Source organism: Alexandromys fortis, unplaced genomic scaffold (assembly GCF_014885135.2).
Source record: "Alexandromys fortis isolate MF-2015 unplaced genomic scaffold, M_Fortis_MF-2015_v1.1 scaffold_18, whole genome shotgun sequence".
Classification (NCBI taxonomy): domain Eukaryota; kingdom Metazoa; phylum Chordata; class Mammalia; order Rodentia; family Cricetidae; genus Alexandromys; species Alexandromys fortis.
In genome coordinates this window covers 16143603-16162788 of record NW_026067897.1, presented here as the reverse complement: position 1 = coordinate 16162788, position 19186 = coordinate 16143603, and the positions used below count along the sequence as shown (strand labels likewise).

Below are 19186 nucleotides of genomic sequence, written 5' to 3'. Positions count from 1 at the left end.
GTGTGTGTGCATCATGTGTGTGCAAGCATCAGAGTAAGCCAGCAGAGGGCATCAGCTCCCCTAAAACTGGAGTTTCAGGTGGTTGTAAACTACCTGATGTAGGTGCTAGGAGCTGAGCAGAAGTCCTTCGGGGGCGGGGGGGGGGGGCGGACAGTAAGAGCTCTTAACTGCTGAGTGACCTCATCAGCTCCTGGTCTGCATTTTTTAACTAAGAATATTGCTGGCATCTCATCATCTCGAAGTCAGTTACTTACCTAGTCAAAAACAGTTCAATTTTGCTTTCCTATTTGCCTGTCAATAGTATAGTGGCTCCTCCTTCCAGTGTGGCAATTCTGTTCTGGGCCACAGGCCTGGCCTGTGTTCTTCTGGATGTCAACCATTAAAAATTCTTTCGTTGGTGTGCGGTGTGCTATATAAGCATGCATGACACTAGTGTTCCCCCCTCACTTGAATGAGACAAATTTGCTTCCATGACAGTTGTGAAATTGACCTCCCCTCTAAGCCCCAGTACCTACTGTGGGGCCTGGTGCTCAGTGGGTGGTGTCTCAGTGTGATTCTCCATGAATTTAATCAGGCACAAATGTGTCTCTGCTATTGAAGCATTGTCTAATTCAAGAGAGAAACTAGAAAGTCTGGAAGACAGACGAGTCGGAGCAGTTTGGGATCACTCAGAGTGTGGGAAGCTTCCTTCTTTTGGTAGAGGGACCTACTAGAGATGTGGGCTCTGCTGGCTATTGCTGTATGCAGGCCCTGTTCGTCACCAGAAGAATGACTCAAAAACGGGCCCCGGATAAAGCAAAATGGGAGGCTAATTAATGAGTAGCCTGGATAAATTAGACAGGCCTGGTTGGCTTTGTACTCCTTCTTCTCCGGTTTCTACGCATCTTAGAAAAATAAGGACAGACGTGAGGGCAACACTCAAATGTAACAGAAATGTTCTGCATACATGCAGGGGTCAGTGAGGGAACATAGAGCACATCCAATTCTCCTCTGGGGACTCACTGAAGGGAGCAGTTACATGCCTTGGAACACTCAGCAAGAGGACAGCTGAAGGCCTGTGCAGCCCGTCTATGCATCCCAGTTCAGCCGCTGAGCTTGTATAACACAGAGGAAGCAAGGCCCTGGCCTTCCACCTAGACCAGAACAGAGCTGACAGGCGTTTGGAGGGATCAACACAGATTCTGTTTTGTATCCAGACACTACTTCCCACTACTAATAAAATCTGCATCCCGGCGGTTTGCTTTCCACCTCAGAAACAGAGGGGCTCCCTGGAGAAGAGAGGTGCATGTCCCCACCAACACAACCGAAGCTCTGACTTGGGAAATGTTGGAGCCCTGAGAGGCACCAGAGAAGCAATAGCTTAATTAGACACACATTGCTCCATCAAGTCGTTATTTATTCAATGTGGTTCATTCAAATACAAGGGAAAATCCCGAAAGGCAACCAAACAAAAGCTCTCCCTCTGCCACCCCATTGTACTCGACACAGGCCATGAGTGAAACAGATGGGGGGTGGGGGGGATATGTTCTTGATTGCAGGGAGACACAGCGAGAAGTTTTCAGAGGTGGCTTTGGGCAGTAAGCACATGGCAGTCTGTATTTTCTCCCTAACCACTCACTATTCCACGTTTACAGACTTTTGTGACATGACATATGTGTCTAAATAAAGGGGTTTAAACTTACAGACGTAAGTCATAAAGAGTCACCGGTGCCTAGCGATTGCTCATAAGATGTGACCCTCACCTACCCCAAAAGGTACCTTCCAAATAATGACACTCCCTCCTCATCTAAAGACTCGTCTTCTGGTTTTGTTTTCTCTATCTTCTGAAGCAGGTTTGTCTTTTTGTATATACTGTTAATATGCGTGGGGCGGGGGAGCTGCTCTGTCTGCTGTGGATTTGTTGCCTTGAAAGCATGCAGTTCAATCCACGTAACCCATGTAACAAGGGTGGGCGTGGTGGTAAGTTCTACAAGACTAGTGCTGGAGAGACAGAGACAGGCAGAGATCTGGGGGCCACTGGGGTCAAGCTTATCCTATTTGGTGACCTCCAGGTTCAGTAAGAGATGCTGTCTCAAAAAGCAAGGTCCGTAGTGTCTGAGGAAAAACACCTGAGGTTGTCTTCTGGCCTACACAAAACACACACACACACACACACACACACACGCATGCATGCACGCATGCACACACCTTTTATATAAATGGGCTCAAGATGTTCGTGTTGTCTGAGTCTGGCTTCTGTCCAGTGTTATACATTCTAGATTCTTTTGTAGTACACAGCTCCTCACCTTCGTCCTCCAAGCTAAGCTTTTGGGAAACAGCCTCCTATACTTGGGGTGTGACAGAGCATAGGACATCGGCCCACTAGTGCCTTTCTATTGTGTTGGCTTAGGCTATGCAGCCCTGGCTGCTACTGGTTGCTATGCAAAAGTAGATAGCATGCCATCCCTGGCTGCTGGACTCTCATGCAGGATCTTAGTGGGTCTGTGTGTTCACCATCTGTCTCAAGACCCCAGGAAGGTGTGACTTTTCTTAGTTCCATCTGGGATCTTGGTTGACATTACAGAAACAAGACTCTGCAACTCTGGAAAGTGCATGCCTGAAGGTTTAATCACAGGTGCCAGTTGGCTGGAAGTTGGCTGACAACCTTGAATTAGCATGTTGAGTTCATGTAGGCGGAGGCTGCTCATTTGTTTCCGGCTGCCCAGACCCAAAATAATCATACAGAAACTGAATTATTACAACACTTCTTGGCCTATTAGCTCACTCTTTTTATTGGCTAGCTCTTATATCTTAAATTAACCCGTTTCTATTAATCTGTGTATCACCACGTGGCTGTGGCCTACCTGTAAGATTCCATCCAGTGTCCAGCGTCTGGTGTCTGTCTCCACATGCCTTCTCCCTGACTCTGCCTACTCTTTCCTCTTCTTTCTGTTTGGAATGTCCTCCTTGCCCTATTCTGTGCTGCAATAGGCCCAAAGCAGCTTTTTTATTAACTTACAGCATACAGAGGGGATCCTACATCAAGTTTACATCCTGACCGGAGCTCATGAAAAATTAAAAATCACCAGACTTTCACATTTTCCATGGATAAAGAGAAAGACATGCAACATACTGACATATTCTGACATTTAAAAAATTATTATGACAGCTAGAAACAGTGGTACACACTTAATCCCAGGAACTGGAAGGCAGAGGCAGATGGATTTCTGTGAGTTTGAAGCCACCCTATTCCACATGACATTGCAGGTTAGCCTACGATTAAGTTACCTTAGAGGGAAAACTCTATGAAAATAAATAACTATTTTATGTATGTGTGTATGTATGTAGGCATGTATATAAAGATTCATTTATGATGTCCTATGTTTCTGTTGCTGTGGAGTATTCCTTTTCACTGTCTGAATGTATGCTGATGTGATTGCTTTAATAAAGAAGCTGGCTGGCCCATAGCTGGGCAGGAAGAGATTGGATAAAAGAGCCAGGCTAGGAGAATGCTAGGAAGAAGAAGGGCAGAGGAACATGCCATGCTAATAAATATAGCAAAAAGATCCTGAGTTTGAGGCTAGCCTGGGCTACATAGCAAGTTTCAGGCCCTCTTAGGTTATATAGAGACATCCTGTCTCAAGAGGAGGAGGAGAAACAGGAGGAAGGGAAAGAGGAGGAGTAGCAGGAGGAGGAGGAAGAAGAGAAAGAGGGGCAGGAGATGGCAGAGGAAGTGTTATAGTGGGAGACAGAAATGCAGAAAGAAGAGCAGCTGGTTCCAGAAGGCTTTTCAAGTGTTCTCCATTGGTATTGTCTCAGACTGACAGGGGCTGAATTTCCACAATCACTCGTTATACCTGTGAAAGTCTTTCAGAAGCCCTCAAGAAAGAATGCTGTGCCACATTAAAGTGCAGATACTGGTCTCTGTAGGGCTACTTGCTAAATCTCTTTGGGATGGTAACTTAGCCGAAGTTTTAATACTGTGAACAATTAATATCCAATATTCTTAAGTGTGTTCCTCACAGAGTGATCAAAAGAAAAAGGCCAAGGGATAACAAAGAGGGTTTGCAGTTGTACCTCTGACTGATTCTATTTATCTATAACCAACTATGTAAGAATAAAGAAATAATTAAGTGAAATATAAATATTCCGTTGATTGCTTTGAATGCTTAATAAATGATAATAGCAACTCCCTTAATTAGGTTTCATTGTCAATTTAACACAATCCAAAGTCACCTGGGAAGAGGGAACTGTAAGTGATGGAGGTTTGTGGGTATGTCTGTGAAGGATTAGTCTTAGTCTTGACTTTCATTGGTGCCAGAGGACCCAGCCCACTGTAGGTGGCGCCATCTCTAGAAAGGTGGGCATAGGCTATATTTAAAACCCTTCTGAGCAGGAGTCAGATGCGGGGAGGAGCGCAGTCAACACCCATGACATCACAGCTCATGCTCCAGTTCCTGCTAGAGCTCTTTCCCTGACTTCCTCAGGAATGAGTTTGACCTGGAAGTAAAGACAACATAAAGACATTCCACCCCCAAGGTTCTTTTGATCACATAATTTATGACAGTGATAGAAAAGCAGACTAGGGCAGCACGGCCACATTGGCTCCGTTTTTTTCTGCAAAATTTAGAAGGTAGAATTCCGAAAGATTTCACTGATGGGTGAAATAAATTAGAGATTTGAAATTTTTTCTGGTGGATAAAGTATGGATGACTTTGGTTCCTATATCTTAAATTGCCTTTCAGTTTGGCTTGGTTCTCTCTCTCTCTCTCTCTCTCTCTCTCTCTCTCTCTCTCTCTCTCTCTCTCTGTGTGTGTGTGTATGTGTTTGTTCATTCAAAACGGAGCAGTTTTATTATCTGCCATCTCTAACCCTCACAAAGTTAAAAACTAAGCTTTTGTCATTGGCAGTCATCACTTTCTGAAGGAGGGTCGATGGAAGGATGCAACAGAGGGAAGCAGGTAAAACACAGAACATCCCTGAAGGAATGGAGGATGACCAAGAGCTCACAAATTCTGTTGAGAGGCAGCCTCAACATCCCCTGGCTTCTTGCTTTAAAGCATGCTATTCTTGGCAGCTGCCTTCATCAGCATATGTGAAAATATTATCCAGAGCGCATCCTATATTTTCAGAAATGTGACATGATAGCATCCCCAAAGGAAAGGGATTTAGTAGTGAACATCCATCAATTTTCACTTGCTGGACTCCCCGAGGCAAGACCTTCTGGGTCATGTCAATATTTTTTCCCTCTAGCAACAGAACTGGAAGACTCGGGGCAAGGCAGCATCTCTGCATCCCCTCATCATTTCTTCCTCCCCCTCATTCCACCATCTTCCTCACCGTGGTGCAGGCAACGTGGCAGGGGGCAAAGGCGGCTGTTATTGCTTTTCTGAAGGGAAATAATGTCAAAGATAAACAATCTTTATAGATTTAACCCAAATGTTAGTCATAAAACAATCTCCCAATGCTTGGATATGCAATCCGGCATCCCGTGCCAAGCTAATACTGTCAACAGGAACCATGTCCAGCTTTCTAAACTGTCTTCAGCTGAACAAAGGGCAGCTTGCCGTATCCGAGGAGGCTAACACTCTCATACAAGACCAAAAGCACATTTGCCTGGATTTAATTCAGCTAGATCTCAATGCGTGTTTCACTCTGACACTAGACTGGAGTTGGCAAAGTGGAAACCCTGTTGAAGGCTTCTTCTGCAGAAGACGTAAAGGGTTGGTCCAACCAGCATTGTCCTGTCTGAACAGTGTGCAAAGTTCTCCCATCCCCTGTAACACTTGGCCTGCTTGGTAGCTATGTATGTGCTATTCATTCACGGTGCAGGGAAAGCCACATACTTGGCTTCTGAGTCACAGCCCACAAGCTCCTGGGATTCAGAACTTCTGAACCTGGGGAAGACGATGGTTGACTTGGCTTTGCTGCGGTGGCCACGTGAGTTAAAGGCAGTATATTTTACTTAATTAACTAAATACTTACAACTGTATTTCCACAAAGACAAGCTGATGGCTGCAGCTAGCCACCACTCAGTGAGAAATTTCTTCATCGGTCAAGTTGCCCACCATGATATCACAAGAAGCTGTTGGTCCCACGTAGCTCAGCTACCTTCCCAGTCAGTGGTGTTCAGAAGAAGAGCTGGAATTTCTTAATCCCAAGAAAAAATTGCCATACATTATATAAAATTATTTAATTTGACCACTCTTTTATCCTGCTGGACCTGCATGCTGCACACTATCAATGTTTTCTCTTTTATGAGTAGATGGATTTGGTTTTAAAAGCCATAGTATGTACTTATTGTACAACACTGTACTACATACGGGTATTTCCATATGCGTATGTCTTTTATGCTATGCATATTCCTGCACTTCCTTTTGTTCTCTTTTCTTCCCACTGCCCCCTCCCATTAGTTTCCTTTGTTCTCCTAGACAGTTTTGCTTCTAATTTTGTATCCTAGATACATATATGATTTTATGCCTATATAAAATCTAGGTACTACAGATGAGAGAAAACATGCAATATTTTTATAGGGAAATGCTTCTATAAGGGGAATTTCTTCACAAGGCTCCAATATTTGTTTAGAGCTACCCTTTGTACCTGAACAAGAAACAAGACAAATGAGACTTCAAACACAAACGCGACAAGCCTTGGGACAAGAGTTTAAGCAAACATGAAGACTAAGTAACAGGGACTTGGCTCCTGGCCTCCCCTCTCTTTCTTCTCCCCTCTGGCGGCTTCATCAGTCAGCTGAAAATGAGAAGGAACAAGTGTGACCACGTCTCCTGTAGCCTACAGCGCAAGCAGCCAGGTGAACAAGGAGGGGACAGCGGGGTCAGCTACTCACCTGTAGTCAAGGGTCAAAGGGAAGCCGGTTTCATCCACTCACCTAGTTTTAAGGTTGAACGATTGTAAATTGAGACCATTCCTGGTGAAATAAAGGCCAGGGGTAATAAGTATCACACTGAAAAGACAGGGAGATGTGCGCCTCAGACTGAAAGGATTGTAAGGGAAAGGGGGGCCGTCTCTGCTTCGTGCTGTCAGCTCAATTTAGGAAAAATTCCTGGTAAACGGGGTTATGAAGCAAACGAGGAAAAATGAGACGCCTGCGACACGGTCTAATGGGGGACACAGCTAGCAGCTAGGTGAACTGGCCATCGAAGGGACCCCTTTGGCACTCCGGTCTTCTTTCTCAGAGCATGAGAGTCAGGCTTGAACAACGGGGGCTCAATGAAATGAGAAAATTCTCAGAGGAGTTAAAATGCAACCATGGCCTGAAGAGCTGCTTTAAGAGCAGTGAGGATACAATCAACAGCGCAAAGGCCTGGATGTGACGTGGAGTGCAGAGAAAAAGAACTCGGAGATGCAGAGCAAAACGGAGGAAGAAAAAAAAAAAAAAAAAAAAAAAGGAATGAGGACAGAAGACCGTAGATAGGTGGGAGAGAGGACAGTGAGACCCTGATTGGTGTTGATGACTAAAAGTCTGGATGCAGACTGTGGAAACAGCACAGATTCTTCTATTGATATTTGAAAATGGCAAAGGTGCACTTCTCGGGGCTTTTATCTTATTCATCCCACCCATGTCTTGCTTCTTTGGACCACTGGGAGTACAAAGTACTGTCACGAATACCTTGCTAGTAAGTGGGTTCTGGAGCTTTGAACTTCAATCTTTAAGCTTGTAGAACAAGTGCTTTATCCAATGGACCATCTCCCCAGCTCTGAGTGATGTTCTAAGAGCTCAACTTCTTTTGTCTCATTTTTTCTAAAGGACAGTGAATGTGTACCAAGGGCTTGGATGAAAGAGTGGAGGCTCCAGTAGGAGCGCGTTCTTGAGTGCAGGCCTGAAAGGGTCTGGGTCATTCTATTTCATTGCTATGGCTTCAGGAAGCCTCTGGTCATAGGTTATGAATCCTTTCCTGTAACCGCTTGTAGTTATTCACTGTTTGTAGTGAGATAAATTTCCCCAGTGCCTTCAGAACACACCAGATACGTCACTGGGCATCATCATGAACGTTTAAATTATATACCGTATTCTGTGTTATTTTACAAGGTAACATTTCTCATCTGTGGTTCAGAAGAGAAACCAGTCAGGACATGCTATCTAGAAGGGCAAGTTAATAGCACACAACCAAGATAATGTAATTTTAAAAGCCAGTGCTCTGCATAGCCTAATACCTGGGATCTGGGCCCAGCCTCACAATTCTGTTATTAGCTTCCCTGAACCACTTTTCACGTCTGTTAAAATCTGATCACAGCGCTTCTGATTTTATAAGGTAGCATTTCTAAAGGTGGCTTTTAATCTGTCCCATACAGTATAGATGTGAACATCTTCCGCGTTCAGTCCAACAGCTGACTCCAACACAAGGGTTTTAATGATCAGGATCATCTCCCACATCCTCCCTGACTTCTCCATCTTTACAGGTCTACATACTCACTGCAGACTAAAATTCAATACCATAAAAGCCAAGACACTCTTTCTTTTTACTCTATTTGCAAAAGTACCAATACTGGAGATGACAGATTTTTTTTTTTTTTTTGCTGTTGCTTGCTTGCCTGTTTACCTTGGGAAATATGGTCTCTCAGTAAGCAGCTACTTCCCAGCATCTAGGGAGGCCCCATATCTTGGAAAGAGGGAGGGCACGAGACAAGGCTACCAAATAATGTTAAAAAGCTATGCATGTCCTACACAAGGGCACTCAGCCATGGCAGTAAAGGGCTTTGAAGTCCATCATGTCGTGCCTCTGGCCTAGATGTGTATTCCAATCTGAGACCACTTCCCTTCAGAGAAAGGAAAAAGGGTTTTCCTCACTTTAAACAGCAATAGTACTTGGTAATGAAGCCTTAACCTAAAGTGGATGTTGTCCATTCATTGTCTGAGGGACAAGAGACAACAAGCATACATTTAAAATCTTTTATTATTCAACATGGAAATTACAAACATTACCAAAAGGCATAATCAAGCATAAAAGAAAGACAAGACCCTGCAGAGGCAGAGTGACCAGGAACTCCTCCATGTTGACCGCAGCTCTTCCCACCTCACCGTCAATCAGCTCAGGTTAAGCACTTGACATCAGCCCCAAAGGACAGTTTACAACACAGACACACAGGCAAAGGCTGCGAGTCCGGGCTCTCCTGGCACCCCTTTGGAGACTTAGCTGTTAAATCTTTACCACCAGCAGCTTGAAAGCAAGCTCTAAGGGATTTGGAGTCTATTAAGAGCCTTTGGTGTGGTCCCTGGCATCCTTGCAACCTTCTGATACAGTGGTTATTACTTGGTTTCATGTTGGACATTATTAAGAGTCTTCAAGATGCTTTCTGCTCCAGGTCTCACCGAGGCAGTTAGAAAGAGGCACGGCTGGAAGCCCAGGCAGTGTGTTCTGGCTGACTCTATAGCCCATGGACTTTCCAGTAGATTCTGTGCTTTTGCAGAAATGGAAACTTTGTGATGGCAAGATAGCCCACACACAGCACTTGCTGTGAACCTCCAATCTCCTCTGCATGTTTCCTCCCAGTGACACTTGGGTGTCTGAAAAGCCACTGTAGCACTTGCAGGACATCTATCAGGCCAGCCCCATGGCCCGGCGACTCTGAAGTCAGCCTCCCCAGTACACTGACTTCTTCAAAGGAATCGCTGCAGCTCAAGCCAGAGTTGGGTTCGGCATCCTCTCTGAGCTTCTTGACAAGGAGAAGATATATCTCTGCACCTCGGGTGGCAGCGGAGCCCAGAGCAGGCTCACAGGAGTGTTCTATCAATTATACCACCCCTCCGGGAGCCTCATTAGCATGAAAATGTCGGAGAAGAACAGCTCAAGACTCCAATAATGAAAAGTCCCCTGGGAAGGCTTCCTCGAATTTACGGGGAAGAGAAAGTGTCCACCTTGCTTCTCCCTCTGCACATAATTCAAAGAGAGGAGATTCTTTTTGGACTCTTTATGTAAATTATCTCAGCAAATGAGGGGCCATCCAGAATGGATTGCCCCAGGCCAAGATCCACAGACGCAGTGTGGAGATGGCAGATGCTTAGTGTCGTTTCCCCTGTTTAACTCCCACAAGGGCGGAAAGCTGAATACTGTCTCCATTTTAAACACCGAGTAACCCAGGTCGACTCAGCTACCACAAGTAGGTAGCACAATAGCCAGTTTCAAAAAACAATCTTAAGGGTACTGCTTCTTAGCCCATTGGCCCTTCTTGGCCACACACTCTCTTTGCTGTTTCAATTACAGTCACTCACTGTCCCAAATATTAAGGAGAAAAAAAAATCCAAAAATAAATTATTCATACATTTTAAATTACATGCTGCTCAGCAGATGGATCAGCCATTTTACCAGGTGTCTCTACTGTATATGGTGCCCATCTATCTTAGTTTTATTTCCGGCTGGTGTGATAATGTCATGGCACAAGCAATTTAGGGGAGAAAAGGTTTATTTTAACTCATTGCTCCGAATTGTAGTCCGGCAGGAGTTTGAGGAAATTATTTATATCACATAACCAGGAGCAGACAGCAATAAATGTATTCAGGCTAGTGTCCAATTTGGTCTTTCTAGTCTTATATAGTTCAGCATCCTCTTCCTAGGGAATGGTGCCACCCTTAGTGGGCAGGTCTTCTCATTTTCCTAACTTGATCAAGGTAAACCCCTACAGATGTACCTACAAGTCAGTCTCATCTGGATGATCCCTCACTGCTACCTTCTTCTTAGGTGACTCTAGATTGTGTCGAGTTGACAATTCAACACCACCTGTTACTAATTTGATAACCAAGATGGTTATCAAATCTTGGTTATCAAATCAGCTACGGTGATTCAGCAGTGTTTGTATTCTTACATACCTTGCTAATAGTCCCTGTTATGGTTTAAATTTGAGATGGCCTACACAGAGGTTCATGTGTTTGAACACTTGGTCCTCAATTGATGGCACTGTCTTTGAATGTCATGGGATCTTTAGGAGATAAAACCTTGCTGGACTTGAAGCCTTCACATCTTCAGACTTAATAGTTCAGGTCCACTTTTGGTGCTCCCTTTGCTTTTGGCCTGTGGATACGATGAGACCATCTGTCTCACACTCCTGCCCTTTCTAACTGCAGTGGACTATAGCTCTGTAAGCTGGAAACAAAAATAAGGTCTCCCTCACTTCAGACGCTTCCTGTCAGTAATTTGATCACAGAAAAGAAAAGCAAGACAGTTCCAAAGCAAGGTTATGATGCTGGAGTTCCGGATATGACAAGAAAGGACAGTGTGTGTGTGTGTGTGTATGTATACACTATATACTATATATAGTACATATACATATATAGTATATATGCTTTATACTATGCATACAGAATTTATTTTAGGCATTGCTGGATTCTTCAGACACATTCCTCAACTCTATCTCCTTTGCCTTTCCCACCTACCTGGTCTTACAACAGAGATTCTTCACCAGTAATTATGCTTCTACAGGGAGTGGAATCTTCCAACCCAAGCTTGCTATCCTCCTCAGGGCCTCTATTGTGAGGCATTACACATGGCCACTGCCGACATCACAAGTAAACACACACGCACATAATGGGCCCGGCACAGTGATCTATCTGATATCTGTGTCAGTCCTAGCAGAGGCATTTCTGTTTTTTTGAATTTTTATGTCTTTCACATCCAAGAGGAGTTCTAGCTCAGAGTTCGTCCACCAGTAATGGATGATTTAAGCCAGAAGGCAAACCCTCCCCAGACTATCAGTGCTAGATTTTCTAAAAGGCACTGCGTTTGTCAAAAATGCCCTTGCGTAGGTTTATTGCTCTAGTAGCCATGTGACCATTTCACTTCTGCTTGTGTTGTTTGTTTTTATCACTTGTTTTTCTGTTCTGAGAAGACTAAAAAAAATCACAGGAATCTCCCTCTCACACACAGACTTAGTGTTCACTAGAATACGAACACAAGGAGGGACAATAAACAGCAATTCCATGTACTTTTCAGAGCTAAGTGTGGGGAGCACTAGAGATGCTGAAGACACTCAGACTCATGTTTGTGTTGCTCAGGGAGGTCACCATTTTTTCCTGCAGAAGCAGACCTTGCCTCTAAGCTTCAATGATAATTTGAGCATTTTTAAAGAAAGCTGAAGAGAAACATCAAGGATACTGACTTACATCCTGCCCATTGACTTTGCCCAGACTAGAAAGCAAAAGTATCTATTGTTCATCCATCATGTAAGAGTAAATGTGTAGGTTACACCATCTGTGCACATGATCTAGAAATAGCCACATTAGAAAGCTCATAATTTCACTTATTCATTCCCTTTATGCTTGCTCAGCCAAGTTGGGGACGCTCAGGAGTTAAAGAAAAAAAAAATTACTCCATTGGAAAAAACACCAAGATGTGAACCACATTAAGTATTAAAAACAGAACAAATGTATTACCAGGAAAAAAAAGCTAGACTTGGAATTTAAAATGAGTGTGTAAGTGTGTGTGTGTGTGTGTGTGTGTGTGTGTGTGTGTTCACATGTGTTCAAACACTTGTCCTTAATTGGCTCAGGAAACCCAATCTTTTCACCTCTTAAAACCTTAATTTCTTAATCTGTAAAATGGACCAAAGTCTTATGAACTCACCCTGGCCTTGTTATGAGGCTTCAAGGGAACATTGCCCATCAAAGTGCCTCCCAGAGCTCTAGGCAGATGGCAGACAGTCACTCAATGTGGTTAAATCTCATCGTAAAGGAGAACGGCTGCCCCAAAGAAATTCAAACAGAAACTAATTACATAAACCAAGCCTTTGAATGATAGGCAGTAAAAAGAAAAACTGTGTTGCCTCTTTACTTTTCTAATATATATATATANAATTACATAAACCAAGCCTTTGAATGATAGGCAGTAAAAAGAAAAACTGTGTTGCCTCTTTACTTTTCTAATATATATATACATATATATATATAGTATAGTGTTATATATATAATAATATATAGTATAGTGTTAGCGGTTGGGGCTGCTCCCTTTTCAAAGTTGCTGCCATGGAAACTTAAGGCTGGCTTTAGGAAACAAAACAAATTACTACATTAAAAACACTTGTGTCTTTTAAAATAAACTCCCAAACCTGTGGATTGTTCTAAGAAAAGCCTATTACAAATTTCACCCCTTTAAAAATACCAATAATGTTTTGAGATCCAACATTGAGAAATAAGGAAAAGTGGACACTAGCAAGGGCGATGAGCTTATGAGAATGTCACGGATTCTTTGGGCAGTAGCCCTTCATCTCCAAAAAGGAGTTGAGCTGAGACTCACAGAAGTCCTGGAAGTTCCTGGCTGCAGAGGTGACCTCCTGCTCTGCCTGCTTCAGGGTTCAAGTTTCTCCTGCTTTGATGACCTCGGAGTGTCTCTACCTAAGGGTCTTCTTTCCTTCTAATACTGTCCTTGCTGTACCAGTCTTGACAAACTCCCAGTAGGCTATGAATCCAAGATACTTCCCCACCCCTTTCATTTCATCAGAACTGTAGGGCCAGGCCATGATAGACACTCAGATACCAAGTTCAATTATATACTCAAAGAAGGTATTTTCTGATTCTTCACTATACCCGACTCGATCTCTCCAAGAACACTTCCCTCCATCCAGGAACCCAAGTCAGAAACAGGAAAGTAGACCTAAACTCACCTTTTACTCTCCTTAGCTCTCCAGTCCAAGTCTTATTGGCCTAGCTTCCAAATCTTCATGAGTCAGCGCTAGGCTTCCCTGTCTTCAGATTCACGGGCTCTCCTTCGTGCTATCGCTAATATTGGAATGTCCGCAGACCAGCTGCATCCAAACACTGACTAGATTGCCAAACGATAGAGGAAACACCTGAGGCAGAACACGAGGCAGGAAGTAACTTAGTACGAGGGAAGCCTGCAGGGAAACAAACCTACCAACCAGATCACATAGCCAGTGATAGCAAGACTAACAGAAATGAATTCTAGGAAGTCCAGGCAACTAGCACCTATCTCACAGAATCCCCTCACCCCCAGAAAGTCCCAGGCTAGACCTCTCTTCCATGGTGTCCAGCCATGCTTGTCCTCGCCATGACACTGCTAAGTTCTAGCTGAAACCAAAACCTTGAATCCTCTTCCCTGTGCTCCTTCGTCGCAAAGCTACCACAAGTGAAGAGGTTCCCCGGTTAGACTATATAAGCAGTGATCCTATTGGTTTGCTAGCTTGGAACGAGCGGCCAGCATTCCTAGGAATAGCTCACTAAGTGTACATGTCGGGAGAGGTTCTCCTCTAGGAAACACAAGTGCGATCCCTTCCCAGCACACAGGAGAAGGAGTAAAGGACCAGCTAAGTAGCCTTTATGCAAGCGTTCTGGTTGCCGCCCACTCTAGTCTCTTTCGTGGCTTCCTTGACTTGTCTAGAGTCTTAGGAATTGAAAGACCATTTCAGGTATCCCATTACCCAGTATCTATTTTTTCTCAGGGATCATACAAATACATTCCTTAATGGGCCTTTCTAGCCGTGAACTTCAAGCTGCCTTCCACATGGCAACCATAGTGAAATCTCTAAAAGGCAAGTGGGACCACGACACCTTGCTGCCTGGGTTGTAGGCAAGATAACTTGGCCTCCTAGTTAGTTGTAGCCGTCCACTTGACCCTGCCTAGAGTCAATGAGAATGGAGAATGGAGTCTCAAATGAAGAATTGCCTAGGTTAAAGTAGCCTATGGGGACCGTGGGGACTGTCTTGACTGTTAACTGATATGGGAGAGCCAAGCCCATTGTGGGGGGTGACACCATTCCTTGGGCAGGTCCTGGGCTAGAAAAGAAAACTAGTTTAACATAAGACCCAGTGAGTCAATAAGCTGTGTTCCTTCATGGTTTCTGTTTCAAATTCCCGCTTGAATTCCTACACCGACTTTCTTCCTTGATAGACAGTAACAAGATCAACATCTTATGCTTTCCCCAGACTCCTTGAAACAAAACAGAATACTTAGGGCATGGTGTGAACCTGCTCATTGAACATAATGGAATCAGGGCCGGAGAGGAACATTTATTGCTTTTGGTACAAAATAAGATATAACTTGTGGCTGAGATGGAGGATGAATTCAACCCATGTTTTTTTAAATTAAATTTTATTTATTTTACATCTTGACTTCAGCTTCCCCTCCTTCCCCTCTTCCCATTCCTTAGCTCCACCTTCCCTCTGTACCCACTCCCATTCACTCCTCCTCTGCTTCTCTTCAGAAAAGGGCAAGCGTCCCATGGGCATCAACAAAGGATGGCATATCAAGCTGCAGCAGGACTAAGCACCTCCCCTTGTGTTAAGGCTGGGCAAGGCAAGGCAACCCAGTAGGAGGACTAGGTTCCCAAAAGCAAGCCAAAGCATTAGACAGAGAGACAGGCCCTGCTTCTGCTGTTAGAAATCCCACAAGTAAATCAAGCCACACACTGTCGTCACATGTATATTGAGAGCCTAGGTCAGTCCCGTGCAGTCTTCCTGGCCGTCTGTTGTTTTTAGTCGGTGCTTTATGACAACAGAAAGGATAACACTTGGCATTTCACCTGTCTACCTCTGTGTCATCTTGCTCTGCTCATGACAAAGACTCCAGCAGTGATGCTAAGCAGTTATTTCTCTACAGCTATTGGTATCCTACCAACATAAGCCATTCCGCCCTCTTGTCTATTCTTTTGCACTAACTGCCTTCTTTCCTTCTGGCAGTCCTCCGGTACTCAACTAGGAAAATAAGCACCTTAAGAAATCTGAAGGTGACTTCACTAAGCCACTTCTCAAAGGCATCTCCATTCCTTCCCTGGTCACCAAGAACTAACTTTCTTTTCGCATTAATCTAAATTCCTTCATAGAGCAAAACACTAAGCGGTATAATGTGATCTTAGAATAAAGATTCTGAGTTCAGATCCGTGGACTTAATATCATGTCTCTCCTGCTTACTCGCCAGCAGCAATCTAGAGTCTTTGCCCAGTTTCTTAGGTTTTAAAAATAAAAAAAAAAGATTATAAAAATACAGAACACAGAATTCAATGAGCTTTGAGCTAAAGGATGAGGAATCCGTCGCACAAAGGAGAGCACAAAGGCCCCACTGGTGAGAAGGAAGCACTGAATAATTCAGATCCTTGAGCCCTGCAATAGTCGCTCAGCCTGGGATTAGAGCTTCATAGAGAAAGCAGGGAAGCCCCAGAGTTAACACGTGGTGCCTGGCAGCCCTCATTAGCTAAGAGCTGCTTTATTTCTCCAGCCCATTTGGATCCTTGCCAGAATCTACTATCACACTGAAGCCTTGGCTGAGATGTCAAAGCCCCACAGAGTGGTGAAAAGGATATATTGGCAGGACCTCAAGAGTCTAGCAAAAATGCTGAGGGTGGCAGTCTGGCAGGAGGCTTCTCATGAGGCCCTTAACCAAAATGGCGGGCCACTGGATAGACCTTATGGAGCATGTCCATCCAGGAATGCAGACTTCCTGTCAAGCTTGACGTGTCTTTGGTTCAGCATGAGATGCATTTGCCAAATGAACAGATTTGAAGATTGCACTGGCCTTAAAAATGGATTTTTGCATTATAGCAAAGAGCTACAATGATTTATGAGTTTGTCAGAGAACGGATGTTGCTACTAATGGAGAAAATCCTCCCAGTTCCACAGCATCATGAATTACAAATGAACGAACGGGTGATGTGTATGCATGTGTGTCCATGTGTGCACACAGGCATCTCGGTGCTCGTCCCCTTTGCTCTCGGCCTCTGTGGTCTGGAAGCCAGCTCCACTGTGTGCCGTCACTGACGCTGGGAGCAAATTGTAATTATAATGCCTACCAGCCATTCCAAGACAAACCAAATCTGTGTCCCATTAAAGTCAAAGAATAGTTAAACAGTGTGTGTGTGTGTGTGTGTGTGTACATATATGCATACATATTTCCCAACCATAATACAAAACAGGTTTCTCAGTCAGTCTGATGCCACAGAAGCCAGCGGATTCCACACGGTCTCTTCTGGCATATTTGGAACCAGATTCTGGTGGCGTCCCAGGCAATCAGCAGGCGTTCAGGCTAGCACACAGTTTATCATCTTTGCTGTGGTTTGGACAGCAGCTACGTGGAAGTCCCAGAGTGGTAATTGATTTCCTCCCCCAGGATACCAAGCTCCCTTGCCAGCTACCAAGCACACGTCCCCTTGGTGGGTCCTTGCGGGGTGTTAGATGAAGTCATAGAAATGTGAACCACCGCCATTGAAGCAAGAGGTGAGAAGCTGACCTTTGTCAAGGGCCTGCTTCTAAAAGAAACAACTAATCATGTCTCTATTAGTTCACAAGGATAAGTCAGAGGCACATTTTTGTAATATGTTCTTTGAGATGGCATCTTCATAAATATCCACCAACTCTATTATCCCGGTATTATACCTGTGTGTTCAGGATGCACTCTTCTGGCAGAGGTAACTTTTCAAAGCATGTTGCAATCAGTAGAACACTAAAAGGACTCTTCCACTCTCTACAGAAAGCTCAGTTCTCATGCAACCTTTCCATTGTCTTCAGCATTTTGTAAGCGTGTGAAAATTACCCTTGGATTTTACAGCACAATTTTAACAATTTTTTTTCCTTAATCTTTTAAAAAAACTTGTTTCACTGCGATTTGAACCCATGACTTTAAGCAAATCTAGCAGGTATTCTGAGTCTGAACTACAGCCCCAGCCCTTAAATTGCAATTTTAAAAGCCACCACTCTTAACACTAAAACATCGTAGTCCTTCACCCCGCAAAGCCACCATTGTCTATAGAGCAGGAGAGCCCAGCTGCCACTCTGTCTCCTTCCGTGGGAAGTGATTGTCCATAACCTGATCAGCATGTCCTTTAAACTTTTAAATGATAATTTCTTTACTCTTAACGAATTGTGTGCACTTATCTGTGAGATTTGAAATGATTTTTCTCATATATAGATAACTTGTGAAAGAGCTAAATCAAGCTAAATTAACAGATCATCCTCTTGTATATTCATCATTTCCTAATAAAATACAGTATCTACTAATAGTGGTTTTTGAGGATATTAGTTCACCTTTCAATAGTTTCCCTTAATTTTTCAGACACACAGAACTCTGATAATGTTCGTGACGCTAAAATTTTACCTACTGCTGAATTTTATGTTTTACATATACACACAGCAAGGGAATTTGGGGCTTTTTTTTTTTTTTTTTTTTAGATTCAAGCCCACAAGTTGTGGGGTTGTTTTGTTTGTTTTTTTTCGGTTTCTCTCTGATGAAGGGCAAGTTCCTGTTGTGTGACTTTGGCAAGATGTGGACCCAAGATTGCTCCTTGTTCTTATCTTCTCCCCTTCCTTCTGACTTCCAGCTTCCTCTTCAGGAGCCCCTCCATCTGCTGCCTATTTCTACCCCTTAGCTTAGACGGTGGTTGGTTCAGTGGTTCCAACCCCGTCATTCCTTCACATCCTTTCTTTGGAGACTCTGTTCCTGCTGGATCTATTGATGAGAAGATGGCAATTGTGTGTAAGATGTAATTTCATTCTGGTCTTTTGTTGGTTTGCCCCCGTCCCCTAATGTCAAATATAATCCATAATTCTAAACAGTGATTCCTTCAAACGGTCTACTTACGCATAGGATTTTCCTCTACATTCCTCAAGAAATGACAGTCCAGGCCATAGAACACTAAAACCGCAGGGGAATTGGAACAGCATTAAGGAGCATGTTCTATCCCCCGGGGTAAACCACACCGCACTCAAGGAATCTCCTGGGGTTTCCCCAGAAAGACAAAGTTCTTTCCCTCACTTCCCAGGCATTTTATGATGGCTTCCTTCTCTTCTGAAAAGATCAGATCACTCACTGTCCATTTCTGCTCCTGTCTTTCTGTTTCTAGGCTGTAGGATTTCTCACCATGATCCCAGTTTACCACACCTCTGGTGTCCACGCTCTGGTCCGCACTTTCCTCCTTCATGGCGCACTTCACTCTGCAGTCTGCGTTCTTTGTCTTCTCCTGGATTTTTTGTTTTACAAAACCAGCTCGTATCTCTCCTCCTCCGCGAACCCCATATCATTCTACAACTTCTCTCTACTAATCTAATCTATTTAGCAGATTGTATTCAGCTGTCTGTCTCTCCCAGTACTGTTAAGCACCGTGTCAAGTCTAAACCCTCAAACTAACGCCTTTTAGTTATTGCTAGTCAAGGCTTTTGATAAATGATTCACTAAACTCAGGTAGTCTCCCAAAGTACAAAGGTGAGAAAAGACACTCCACTTTCTCCACTCCATCAAGTTAGGGGTGGATTTTA

The 19186-nt window shown here is 43.8% G+C and overlaps 1 long non-coding RNA gene across 3 annotated transcripts; it reads right to left on the bottom strand.

Moving 5' to 3' along the window:
- Positions 1-1412: 1412 nt before the first annotated feature.
- Positions 1413-18942, bottom strand: LOC126486786 (uncharacterized). Of its 3 annotated transcripts, none has more exons than XR_007588192.1 (5): positions 18813-18942; positions 13591-13776; positions 6580-6907; positions 5965-6129; positions 1413-5368 (listed from the first exon to the last, which is right to left on the bottom strand). It is a non-coding gene; the product is annotated as an uncharacterized lncRNA (long non-coding RNA). The 3 variants fall into 3 exon arrangements; XR_007588191.1 differs by having other exon boundaries at positions 5965-6729; positions 6827-6907; XR_007588190.1 differs by having other exon boundaries at positions 5965-6907.
- Between the last annotated feature and the right edge of the window lie 244 nt (positions 18943-19186).